Raw genomic sequence first — 14,122 nt, 5'->3', positions numbered from 1 at the left:
GGGGAGTTCACTGATGGACCCCCGATTCTTCCATTTGCTGGTTTGGGTGGAGAATGGGTAGTGGCATAAAATCATTTTCAAGTTCCAAAAAGTACATCCTGAAACTGAATCATATCTTTTAAAATATTGCCGCGGTAACAACCAGACTGTTAGAAATCTTTCTTTCCACTTGGATGACAAGGTAGGATTTTTGACACAACTTTGAAGAAGACGGAAAATAGTAAAAAGGAGGGGTAATTACAGGGTCTACAGGATACTGTACAGTGTACCAGTATATATTCCAGTATATATACCAGTATATATATACTAGTATATATTCGTGAATCTACCTCTCTCCTACTCACACCTCCTTCCCTACCCACTCAATACTTTCTAAAATGATGACAGTTGGATCGCATCCGTTCTGTCCAATGGTTATTCTTCCAACATCATAAGAAAACGTTTAGAATTCCCAAAGTATTTGCCTAATATTTGCCTAAGTTCCTAATATTTACCTAAATCTTCATCAACTCATCCAATTTTATAGCTTCTTAAATAAAAGCTTTTAAACTACTATTCCTGGGCACTCAATACTTTATCATCCTCAATATTCAATCTGTCCATTCTTTAACACTAAAACAAACTAGATTTATAAATTTAAAAATGAGTTGTAATGCAGAACTATTTACTAGAATTGAAAGTTAGCCAAGATTACTTGCTCAAACTTGCTCACTTTTGCCTTCAAGATGCAATTCTGGATCTGAAGGAAAAAGAAGAGAAAGAAACCAAGAAAAAACCCACTAGTCACTGGCATATTAACAAGGTTTTTGATTTAAAGTATACTTGTTTGTAATTAGAGGTGTAAATGACAAAGGATATACAATCCTAAGCATTCTTCCACAGAGATTATGATCTAATTCTCTTAGTGTTGATGACATAAGACATTCAACTTGTCTGCTTTCCAACACAAACATTTTGGAAGTGCATTTATTTCAGAATGTAATATATAAAGTGAATAATTCCCGAAACATTTTCATTTGTAATGAATACCTTACAAATACCAGTAAATAATAGTTCTGAATTATTGTTGTCTTAATTAAAAGTGAACTAAGCAGAAGTACTGTGACTTTTTGGAACTGACTATATTTTGAAAGTGCTTCTGTGACAATTTCCTTCTCCCAGGCAAAAGTCCAAATTTTTATCTTATTTTAACCTGTGGGAATTTTTTACTTCCTGGGAAAATGATTAATACCAAATGACATTTTCTTATAGATCTATACTTAGGGTCCATGAGGCCAAGAGTTTATATCTAAAAATATATTTGGAACAATTTGAAAAATATATTTGGAACAATTTTTATAAGGGACATCATAAATCAATTGCTAAACAAGGCTTTGTTTTCAGAGTTCACTGAGGCTTAAATGAGGTTATTTAATGTCTGTGAGCAGAACAAAGTAGAGAAGATTCATCCTCATTTGTACACATTTTGACCCCAAAGATTAAAAAAATTCAGAGATTTTAATCAAAAGTGAGATTTTAACACTGAATCATGTAAATACTTTCACTATTTAGTATAATTATACACAACTATAGGATGTATACATGCTGCACTGTCATTTTAAATACAATTTTCATGATACAAAATATGTTCCCTAATGATGTTCATCTCATTCCTTGTATACAACCAGATATATAAAAAATGTGCTCTATATATGTAATATGAATTGCAATGCATTCTGCTATCATATATAAATAAATTAGAATTAAAATTTAAAAAAATATGTTCCACAATGAATCTAATACTGAGAATCCGAACTGTCATAAAAAATAAAGAAATTAAATGACTGAAAAGATGCAACACTTACAGATGACTTACACTTTAAAAAGGTGTTCAAGATATAGAATATATTGTTCAAGATATAGAATATATAGAACAATATATCATGTTCGCCTATAATATGAAAAACAATTTGATTTTCCCTTAAAAGCTTTCTAATTATACAAAATTCAGAATTTGCAGTTTTTCTCTTGCTTTTTTTTATTTTTATTTTTTTAATTTTTTGTACTGGGGATCACCTCAGGGGCACTCAACCACTGAGCCACATCCCCAGCCCTATTTTTGTATTTTATTTAGAGACAGGGTCTCACTGAGTTTATTTAGAGACTGCTCTCACTTAGTGCCTTGTCATTGCTGAAGCTGGCTTTGAACTTACGATCCTCTTGCCTCAGCCTCCTGAGTCACTGGAATTACAAGCATGTACCATCACACCTGGCTCTTTCATTATTAAAAATCAACATTTTCTTTTTTCAATCATGGTTTTAACAGGTTTTTCAGATTTTAAGGGACCATATTTCTATGGATCAAACATTTGAGTGATTCTAACATTTGTAAATTTAACTGGTTAAAATAAAAACCAAAGGTCAAACACAAATCTACTTTCTTCTCATTAGGAGGTGACTATCACAAATCTAGAGTGGAGTAGAGTGGAGTGTAATACATGATTGATTTCCTCCTCCCCTTACTGTCTAGCGAGGATGAAACCTTGATGTTTAAAACAATGCCATTTTGAAAGATCTAAGTTCATATTCTGGAATCTCTCAGTTAAATCACAATCTGCTTTTAACAATCTCCCTTTGCCATAGCTTTAATAGAAGCAAAGTTCTGCTGATAGCCAGGCCAAACTGTGGCATATTAAACTCCAATATGCTCTTAAGTTTTGCAACCAATCCTCATGATTAAGAATAAATATTGCCATGTCTTTCTAAATGGAATCTCAGGATCATTTCATGAGATATTCAATAAAGTAGTTATTTGAAGAAATGAAGTGTGTTAGCATCTTTCACTAACAACATAATTAACCTAAAGAGAACACTGGTAATTTCACTATCCACTTGTCCATTCAACTGAGGCTTCATTTCCTAGAAGAGTCCTAAGTTTGAAACTTTCTCTTGACATTTTATGTATATATCTTGAACAGGTAAAATAAATAAAGAAATAAAAATACAGCTGAACGTTTTAGATGATGGAAGCCAAACTTTGCAGAAAATTGCTAAAACAAACAAGTACTTCTAAGACTTTAGATATGAAGGTTACTATTACTGCCACAACATACTGGCTTGGACCAAGTTGCTAATAATAATCAAGACCACAATAAAACTAACAAACTTCTTGGCATTTTTAATACAAAATAGGCACGTTTGTACAACCCAATAAGTTGGATATTATTATTATTATTATTATTATTTATATTTGAGAAAACAGAGGCACAAAATCACCTGCTTAATGAATGGCAAAGACTTAATTTGACTCTTGACCATTCAATATAGAACTCAATCCTCTATCCCTCAATGCCTTAGAAGGACTTCTGAGTGTTACTACTGTCTTGGTGCTGGATCCAGAGAGATAAAAGGGTTCTTAATATTAACTAGCTTGACTTTAGAGTTGTGAAAGTAGAAAGAGGAGAAATTTAGAAAATCCTAAAGTGCAAGAACAAGATGTTTTTCAAAGTACCTTTCCCCAAAACAGTCTTCATTCCATCACTATTTTATCTTTGTTGAGGGTAACCAACTTGTACCCATTTTCCTCTTACTGACTGGTTTTAATAGAAAAATTGCTTGGGATTGTCCCAGTTTTAAAACTAAAAACCCTAAGTACTTCTCAGTCCTGAGCAAACTAAGATAGTTGGTCATCCTATTTAATTCAGGATTACTGAGCCTCTTCTTTTTATAAATATTTTCAACTTTTGCTTTCAAATTTAACAATAAAGAGCAATAATGATAATACCCATGATTTTAGGTACATTATGAACTTACCTACATATTTTTATGTGAATATATTTTAGAAAAGCAATTATCCTATTTCAATGTATAATAATATACCACAGAAATTATCTTTGGACTGTAAAGGGGAATGAGTCAGACAGTAGAACTGTAATTACACTTTGATGAATTAGACAAAGATTCAAGGCTCTCTTTTTAGTTTATTGTTTTTATAGAAACAAACTTCGGTTGGTTTCCTATGAATTAAGCACAGTGATTTAACCATCCAGTATTCTATTAAATTCTGTAGAAAGGGATGATTCTTATGATTGCTTGGGAGAGGTAGATTTGGTCATAAGGAATATATCTAAATGGATATAAATCAAAATTCTAATGGTTGGCCTCTTTTGAAGTCATACTACTACACATGGTAAGTTCTGCACAGAAAAGAAAAAAAATCATTAATGATGAAAAACTTACTGCAGAGACTCGGAAAGTAATAGTGCACTGTAAGTAATTGCTAATGGGCTTAGCATTTAATACCGAATTAGTGTCATGCCTAATATTAGTTGAAATGAATTCCTATGTTCTACCTCTTAAAATGATGGTAAGTAATTACTGAACTAAACTAGTCCTAAACTAGTCCTCATGAAAATCCATGCACTGTCTAAAAAAAGTGAATACTTCTTTCTACTCATTTGTAAATAGCCCATCTCCTAGGATCTGAAGGAAGAAAAGGTTTGTTTTTGTTTGGGTACTATGGATGAACCCAGGGGCGCTTAACCACTGAGCCACATCCGCAGCTTTTTTATTTTTTATTCTGAAACAAGTTCCTGGGACCTTGCTAAATTGCTGAGACTTGCCTTGAACTTGCAACCCTCCTGGCTCAGACTCCTGAGCCACTGGGATTATAGGCATGCATCACTGCACCCTGCACAAAAGTATTCAAAGAAGAAAAATATCAGATTTCCTATTTTTTAATGAATGGTATATTTTTAAATGCATAATATTTAATTTAAAATGCCTTAGTTACAAAATTATTTTACTGCATTTAAGCGCAAAAAATACATAAAAGCATGCAACATCATAACATCTCCCATATATGATTAATAAATTACAATTTGTCATTTCCATTTCAGTGATTCTTCTGTTATTATTAAATCCACATCATTTACTAAGTAAGCATTAGTATTTTTCACAAAACATTCAAACACACTTGCAAAAGTAAATTTGCTTTTGAAAACAGATTTAATATCATGTGAATTATAGGAGAATAGCTCTGGAGTAAATGATTTTTCTTTTTTGTTTTGTTTTTATTTTTAGGTAACACTTAACTTGGCCATTTTCTTCCTTCATGTTTTCTAACCAAAATTTAAAGTTTAAAAAAAAAACTAAACTAAATTATTCTAGTGAACTCCTTTAAAAGGGTAAGGTAGAACAGTACTGAAAATACACAACAGACAATAAAATAGAAGTTTGGGCAAATGAAAATTTTCTCAGTAAAACAACTGAATTGGATGAGAGAGAAATTTGATGTGAGAATGTTAGCAATTGGGGTGTAGGGGGAATTGCAAGCAAAAAAAAAAAAAAAACAGGAAAATACAAAGAGATCATCAATCTCTTAACTTAATGGGCAAGCAACTATCACCTAACTGCAAATTCATTTAATTCTGTGACTGCTCTACAATCATCATGAGCCAGAAATACAGCGATCCAACTTTCTCATGACAGGCAAATGGAATAGTAGGCTGCTAGAAGAAATGGATATCATTCCAGGGTCAGGATATTTTGCTTAATGTTTATGAAAGCCTGATAACAAGGATAGATGTCCCAAGCCAGTGTGCATGAGATGCATAGATAAGCTTTAAAATCATCAGTCAGATAGGAAAGGTAGCAGAATACAACAATTACTAATAGGGCATTATGTAAAATTGTGGATGTGTAACCGATGTGATTCTGCAATCTGCATTTGGGGTAAAAATTGGGAGTTCATAACCCACTTCAATCTAATGTATGAAATATGATATGTCAAGAGCTTTGTAATGTTGTGAACAACCAATAAAAAATAAAATAAAATAAAATAAAATCATCAGTCAGCTTGCCTAATGTACATGTTTAGAGAAGATTCAGTAATTCCTTCCTAGTCTATATTGGATTTCTTTAAATTCTTTTTTTTTTTCAAAGAATAAGCACTTGATGTGATAGCAATACTTTATTAAATATTGTCAGTTCAGATTGAAATTCAAAAGACAAATGTATTAACACATAAAAGTTTTCAAAAAGTTTTCCAAAACAGCCATATAGATGATATTATATAGTTTCAGTGCTTCATAAAAATAAATATAAAATAGGGACTTTTGTACTTTTTTGGTATAAATGCAGCATAGTCAGTGTCTGTCTTGAATTATTTCATTATGTAAGAATGTTTTCACTCAAAGATCAGAGTTAATTTGGAGACTTATTATGGAAAATTCATCTAAGTTTTCCATAGAATATAACACAGCCAAAATTCTAACCATCTATCTTCCTTAGAAAAGTGTCTTTGTTGACTACCAATTTTAAGCGGAAAAAATAACAAGGGAATCTTCAAAACACTTTATTCATGGAATGTTAAAAGTAATTGCTGCTGTTAGGAACATAGAGAACTCAGTGGGAATCACTTATATTCACTTTCCAGTTTCCACTGGTCAGACCCTCCTTCAGTAGAAAGCAACCAGCATTCTCTCCACAGTCAGCCTGAAACCTACTTAATCCAACAGTATTTCCACATTTACGGTATTATTTAATTTAGTTACTTTATATTGCTCTCAGGCATGCTCACAAAAAAACACATACATAGACACAGCCAAATACAGAGAATTAAAAGACCAACAGGAATATGTGGCATAATTTGACGCCTCACAGTTCGATATCTCCAGCCAAAAAAAGACAAGAAAAGAAATGGTGTCCTTAATTCTTGATTCATAATGGATATTACAGAATTTTCATTTGGAATGGACTATGCTGATTATTTAACTCAACATTCTAATTTGAAATCTAAATGATACACCCAAGGCAAAGGCAAGTTTCGAATTAAAGTCTCCTGATTCTTAACATAGCCTTCTTAAAGTTATATTATTCTTTCACTTGGTCTTTTTGCTATTACTACACATAGAAGCCTAGATCAGATGAAAATCCTACTTCATACACCTTAGTAAATGATAATTAGGACCAATTCAGGCCATTTCAGTTTACTACTGAGAACTATATTAAAAGTCTTGGAAATATCTAAATAGTTCTCTACACCATGTGTAACTATTATTGCTATTATGGAGGTCCACATAATGATAAAAGATTGGCTCTGTCTTGGTGTGTATCTATGAGCTTACACATGCCCTACCGACATCCACTCACCATAGGTATGAAATATGAATCACACCCTCCTGAACAAAAGTAAGGCAGACAAAAGTGGATCCTTCTCCAATTTTTTGCATTCTAATTCTTTGACAAAGATCTTTGGAGAATTAAGGGAAATCATCGCATTTTTCTCTTTAGACAAGCTGAAGTCTCCTCCCATTACAGAGTTTTAAAGGTCCTCGAAAGATTAAAAACAAAAGCAAGTTTTCTCTGCCTCATAGAAAATAACAGGTAACACCCCACGCCTTACATAGAACTTTCATGTTTGATTCCCTGAAATCATGTGATTGGTCTTACACCATAGACATTTTTAAGGCACAATAACTTTAGAATATGCCAAAATTATATTCATTTAATATTTTCTAAAAGGATTCTCTATACAATTTTACTCCCCCCGCAAAAAAAAAAAATAGTAAGACAGTACCGATTTTTCAAAATGCATTGAAAAATAGCTTTTCAATTTTTCATTCTATTAATATTTTCTTAGAAGTAATTTTGTGTTTGAGGATTCTAAGTATACAATCATTTAATTAATAGTAAACCTCCAAAGTAAATCATTAACATATTACCTAATTTTTATATCCTGTAATAGAGGATATCTAATTGTGGGAAATGGAATAATTGATGAAGAAAACACAAGTAACCCAGAAAAAGCACATGGTAACAGCTGGTGTGATACTTGTAGGTCAAAGTAAAGCTTTGCCAGCATCCTAATGACTGTAATTCAAAGTCCTCAACCATCAAAGTATATACTTACAGCTCAGTGCTTCCTCTAACTGTGAATCATAGAAGGTACCTCACTAAGGTGATAAGTGAAATGAATAAGGACTCCACATTCAAAAATGTTTTGGAGACACTGAGCTAAATGCTTTCTGTATTCTTCTCAGGATCTTTAATTTTTCAGTTTGAATTACAAATCTCCAAAAATATACAACTTATACATTACTATATATAATCTAAATAAACAATTAATACATACAATTTATTTAAAGTAGACTTCAAGTTTGTTGAACTTGAGCGTTCACAATATTTAATTGTTCAAAGGTAAATTGGACAACTTACTAAAAGCTAACAAGCATGTTCCCCATTTGTGAAGTTCCTCACTGGTATCTACATACACAGCAATATCTGGGATAAGAACACCCAGTCCTGGTCTCACCAACAGTGCGGCCAACCACCAGTATCTTTGGCCTCAAAACCACCACTTTGCCCAGCCTGTGACCACAGCCCATGACATGACATTAAACCATGAACGTCGGACTAATTTGGTGCCAAAAAAAGGACTAGCATTGCCAGTGGACCCATAATAACATTTCTTCTCTTTAAAATGAGGATGGGTTACAGGACTTGCTCAGGTTTGGAATATGTTCAAGAAAAAATTACATTGGGATCAGAATCAGGAGAATAATTGATCAATAATGAACTATACAAGTGTTATACTGACCCTTCAGTTTTTCATACTTTCCAAGTCCCAAACAATTTGTTTTAACATTTCAGAACTTTTGAATGGTGATCCTCTCTCTGCCTATAAAACTCTTTTCCTAGCCCCTTTCACTATCCTCAAAGCCAAGGTCCCTCACCAATTCTCATCTTTCAGTCTATAACTCAATTATTCCATTTCGCCCCTTAGATACCACTTTCTCAGATAATCCTTCTGAATCATCCCCTTATAATATAAAGATATTTTCCCCTTATAATAGCATATATCATGATTCTATGTTATTTGCACACACCTTTGTTAAATAGGTATCTTCCCCTATTTAACGAGGCTATAAACTTAGACTATAAATGGCATGAAAATAGGAATTATATCAATATTGTCCACCAACAGTGGACAATATTGTGCAAGGAGTTAGTGCAAGGAGCCCCTGCCTACGTATGTGTTAATTGTACTGGGCACATAAAGATAAGAATAAATAATGAATTCAACAAATATTTGTCAGTATGTATAACACACCTCTCTGAACAAGAAAGAGGGGTAAAAGGATGATTTTTCTGTCTGTTTATGGACGGTGGTGTATAATATGCAATAAATCAAATATATCAGAGGCTTAGTTTTAAAATGTCTTTCACATAAAAAAACTTATCACTCTTTGAACAACATATTTTTCTGCTTATGAACCATGAGAACCAATTTACTTCCTGTTACCTTGCAATTTTTTCTAGAAAACATTGGTCTTTTTATACCTAAGCACTTTTGCAAATTACAAACCTCTTATTGCACTTTTAAATCCCCCAAGTCCCAGATTCTTTGTTATTTTTTAGGCTTGTACTGTCTTCAAGATCCTCAGGCACTGTTGATGGCATTAGCCATTCTGCAGTTTCTTTCTTGCTACTTCCCAAGTTCTGGCTCCTCCTTCAAAAGGCTGTCTGTTTTACAAGGAATTGACATTTATTCCTGGTCATTCTTTATAAGCGATCTTTTACAAAATTACTCATGTTATTCGATAACACTTTGAAAGGAGATGCTTCCAATTAGAGTGCTTCATGAATTACTTCAGCGATTATTTACCAATGCCTGTGTCCTAATTGTTCACTTCATTTTCAGCTATCTTATAGTTTCAGACCAAAACAAAATTCAAAGAAAACTCATGTACAAGGAACAAATTTATCTCCCAAAATACTTTTAATTCACTCACTCAGTTTTTAAAATAAATACACTTATCTTCCTTCTCCATTCTTGCACTTTTGTTTATTTTTTCTACAGGAAGTCAGAGTAAGTCCTTCAGATAAAATCATAAGCTTAATACCACAATCAACTGAACGCTAAAGTGCTAACGTTTGGGTATTAGCAAGAATTATAAAGTCACAATGTCATGTTAAATAGTTGTTCAATTAAATCAAAAGACAAGAATATATAGTTTGTTAATACAAAAAGAGAGAAATATTTCTCAAGTAGCTACTTTCTTTCTGAAAAAGTAATCTTTGTCAAACTTGGAAAATGTAAGCCTATGGGGGGAAAAAATAACAAAGAACCTTATCTGTGGGATACAGTCAAATTTGAAGACCAGGATTAAAAACTTCACACACGGATGTTCTCTATAAATCAAGCCTTTAAACTACAATTGCATAACGCTGCTTTAGGGTCTAAGTGGAAATCAGAGTTTCTGAATTTCAAGAAACTTCTGGATGCTCAATAAAAACTGAGTGTTACTAAACATTGGAAGGTAAGAACTCTCTTGGTATTGCATCGTTTATCTCTAGTGCTTCTTAATTATATTTTCATCTCCTACCAAATGGGAATCTCATGATACAGTTATCAATATACATACTCCTTCTGGAATCAGCCTTTCCAAAGGGAAAAACATATCTGATTAGAGGTAAATAAGTCCTATAAAAGAAAGATGTCTTGTTGAAATATGTATGCATGTATCTAGATACATATATGGTGTATACATACCTTTCTATATACAGAAAATGCACTCTGTATACAGCTAAAATTATTATTTTTTAGAGTTCTAATTAAGATTTAGATCTGTCAATTTTTAAAAGTATAAGATTGATCAAAGCATTACATGATTATAGAATTTATACTTCTTATTGATGTGACTCATTTTATTTTAAATGCTTTCATAAATAAGGTGCAGCTTCAGCTAACTGTACTTTCTTCAAATTTTTCTCTTAGCCAGTAGATACGAATTTCTATGACTAAAATACAGAACTTAAGGTACAATTGCACCCTCTACTGTCCAAATTTTCAATTCCATACTGAGCAAAAATTGCATGTGTTTAACAGGTTCATCAAAAAATTAAGAGTTAAATTACATTGGTTTCCTTTTGACATTAATTGGCAGATCCTGAAAAAAAATAAAATCTAATTGTTAAAATTCCCTTAGTAATACAAACAGAAATTTTCCATTTATATACTATTGTACTTAACTAATTTTTAAAATAATCCTACACAATGAAACATAAAATACATAAAGTATTTGTTAACTTAATGAGAATAAATGGCAATAAGAATCACCTTTTTAACATTAATCTAAACAAGGAAACATCTCAACTTATTTAAAGCAACAATTGGGATATTTTTCTAGTAGTATATTTTTGTCCAACTTTTTCCAAGTTAGAGTTTTTTTAAAAAATCAATTTTCTCTAAACTCTACCTCAACATTTTAGAAAATTAGTTTTTTTTAATAAAGAGAGAGTGAGAGAGAGAGAGAGAGAGAGAGAGAATTTTTAATATTTATTTTTTAGTTCTCGGCGGACACAACATCTTTGTTGGTATGTGGTGCTGAGGATTGAACCCGGGCCGCACGCATGCCAGGCAAGTGCGCTACCGCTTGAGCCACATCCCCAGCCCAAGAAAATTAGTTTTTGAGTTCATCCTGTGATTGTCAAAATTCAAAATACCACGAAGAGTCAAAACGAATAGGCTGTTTGTAATTTTTCCTTAAGTTTATCTCTCATTAATTAGAGACTATTGTTTGGAATTCAAAATAAATTATTATTCAAAAGATTGTCTTAATTTTTTCTTCTAGTGATGAAGGATGAGCTTGTGGCTAATCAATTCTCCCACCAAGCATAATAAGAAAAAAATGAACCAAAAATATTTTTAAGGCACTGGAAAATTCCCAAGCAGCAAGGAATTTAGGGGCTGATTTGCCAGTTGCAAAACAAATGCTAAATAACTTAGCATATGTCAGAAGCTGAAAGGCTAAGAAGCTGAGGAAAGCTTCTGGAAGTATCATGGGGCCCAAACACAAATTCACACACAATCAGTTCAAAGTCATGAAGGCAAAAGAAAATAATTTTTTTTTTTTAGTTGTAAATGGACACAATACCATTATTGTATTTATTTTTATGTAGTGCTGAGGATCAAACCCAGTTCCTCACAGGTGGTAGGCAAGCACTCTACCACTGAGCCACAACCCAAACCATGAAGGCAAAATTTTAAGTGCTAATAATCCTGCATTCAGTCAGACCCAAACCCTGCTTTGTATCTGCTCAACCCTTAGCTGAATAAAGGTCATCTACTCCTGGTCTTCCTGCCCATGGGAAGAAAAAATATGTCCTCCCTGAGGGAAGATCACATCATTTGGCATTTCAAATTATCTGTACAACTTTTCATACACAATGTCAGGGTTCAATCAAAACAGGCTTACCAAGACAACATCCTGTAACCTAAAAACAACAACAACAACAACAACAAAACAATGTGGCACAGAAGCAGAGCTCTGTGACAATGGAATAATCAGACTTAAAAACACTTGTGACAAATATGTTCTAAAATATGAGAATTTTGGTAATTTCAATGAAAAAGGGAAATTATGAAGGAAATTTTAAACACTTTTAGAACTAGAAAAAAAAGCAATAACTAAATTTTAATAACTCTGTAGTACAGTTTAATAGCATAAAAGAGAAATAGTAAACTGGAAGATAGGTTAAAAAAACAATTATATTAGATTGAAACAAATTTTAAAAACAGGGAAAAAGGGATATGAAATGCATAGTCATTGGTAAAGTTCTAACCTATAAATAATTAGAGTCCCAAAGAATTAGGAAAAAGAAGATGGGGCAAATGTAATGTTTGTAGATATAATCACTGTGAATTTTCCAAAATTGAATAAAATTTTTAAGCCACAGATTTCAAGAAACACTGTAACCACTAGCACAATAAATAAAATACACAGACACTAAAGCATATCATGGTAGAAAGAAAAGTCCCAAGAGAAGACCAACGCAAATATCCATCACCTTCAATAAAGCAACAATAAACCATTAGTCAGCTTTTTATTTCAAACAGTGAAAGCCATAGGACAACAGAAAAGTAGCCAGGAACAGTGGATAGAAAATATAACTGCCAACCAAGAATTCTGTACTTGCGCAAAACATAATCTTGTACAATGAATCCCAACGTGATCTATAATTTAACATACTAATAAAAACAATAAACAAAAATAAAATAAAAAATAAATAAAGTGATCAGAAACTTGAAAAAAATCAGCCAAAGTCTTATACTCAAAAAAAAGTCTTATACTCAAAAACAAATGTGAATTTGTGGAACAGTGTGAACTCTGATACACTCCTAGTGGGGGTATAAACTGGAGTAATCACTTGGGAAAAAAAGAGACAGTATCTACCTAAACTGAAAAAAAAAAAAAAATGGAGATCCCATAATCTAGAAATTTAAATACAAGGGATATATTCAAGAAAAATACACACACAATATCACCAAGTGATATGTGCATAAATATGTATTGTGGCATTATTTTTAATGTTCCCAAGTGATAACAACATAAATGTCCATCAACATTGGTATATAAGTACATTTTATATTCATAAATATAGAATATAAAAGACAATAATAATAAGTAAACACTGTTCTACAGAACAGCACCAATAAAACAGTATTCAGCAAAATAAATCAGATATGAGAGAACAATATTACATATACAAACCACATTGATGACAAAGATGACATTTCCTTTGGTGAAGACAGTGGTGTTGGTGATCAGGAAACAGTTGGAGGAGGGCTCATCCAAGCAATGGTTATCCTCGCGCGTATAAAGATAACTCACTGAAAACATCTACAACTTAGGTGATTTTCTTTACATGTGTCTTAATTTATTAAGAGAGCTGAAATCAAAGTCTTATTTATGTTTATTGAAGAAAACTAAAAAAATATACTGAAAATTATTTTAAGTACCTACAGGGTACAAGGGATTGTCTTAGATGATCAAAGTCTCTAAGGCTTAATAATCATCAAATATTTATACCGTATAATCATTAGATTTTGAAAACTAAAACATTAGTTAGGCAGAATTCTACCCTCAAAAAGGCAAATACAGAATTATCTGGGTAAATTAGCACGGGCCATGGTGTGTGTGTGTGTGTATGTATAGGCACGTGTGCAGTTATACATTGCAGATTTCAAAAAGAGCTTGGTTTAGGGTATTTTAAATGTTTCAAGAAGAGTATTTATTTGAAGAAAATAAAAGAAAAGGTATTATTTCAAGAAAAGTATAATTAGGTATAATTTTCATTT

General features: G+C 32.2%; 1 protein-coding gene across 1 annotated transcript in view; it reads right to left on the bottom strand.

Annotated features, from left to right (window-relative positions):
• The window catches only part of Prkg1 (protein kinase cGMP-dependent 1), a 1,169,615-nt gene that overhangs the window by 1,091,321 nt on the left and 64,172 nt on the right, over positions 1-14,122 (bottom strand). The window lies entirely within an intron of this gene.

The sequence above is a fragment of the Urocitellus parryii genome, chromosome 5 (assembly GCF_045843805.1).
Source record: "Urocitellus parryii isolate mUroPar1 chromosome 5, mUroPar1.hap1, whole genome shotgun sequence".
NCBI lineage: Eukaryota > Metazoa > Chordata > Mammalia > Rodentia > Sciuridae > Urocitellus > Urocitellus parryii.
This window is presented reverse-complemented; position numbering and strand designations above follow the sequence as displayed.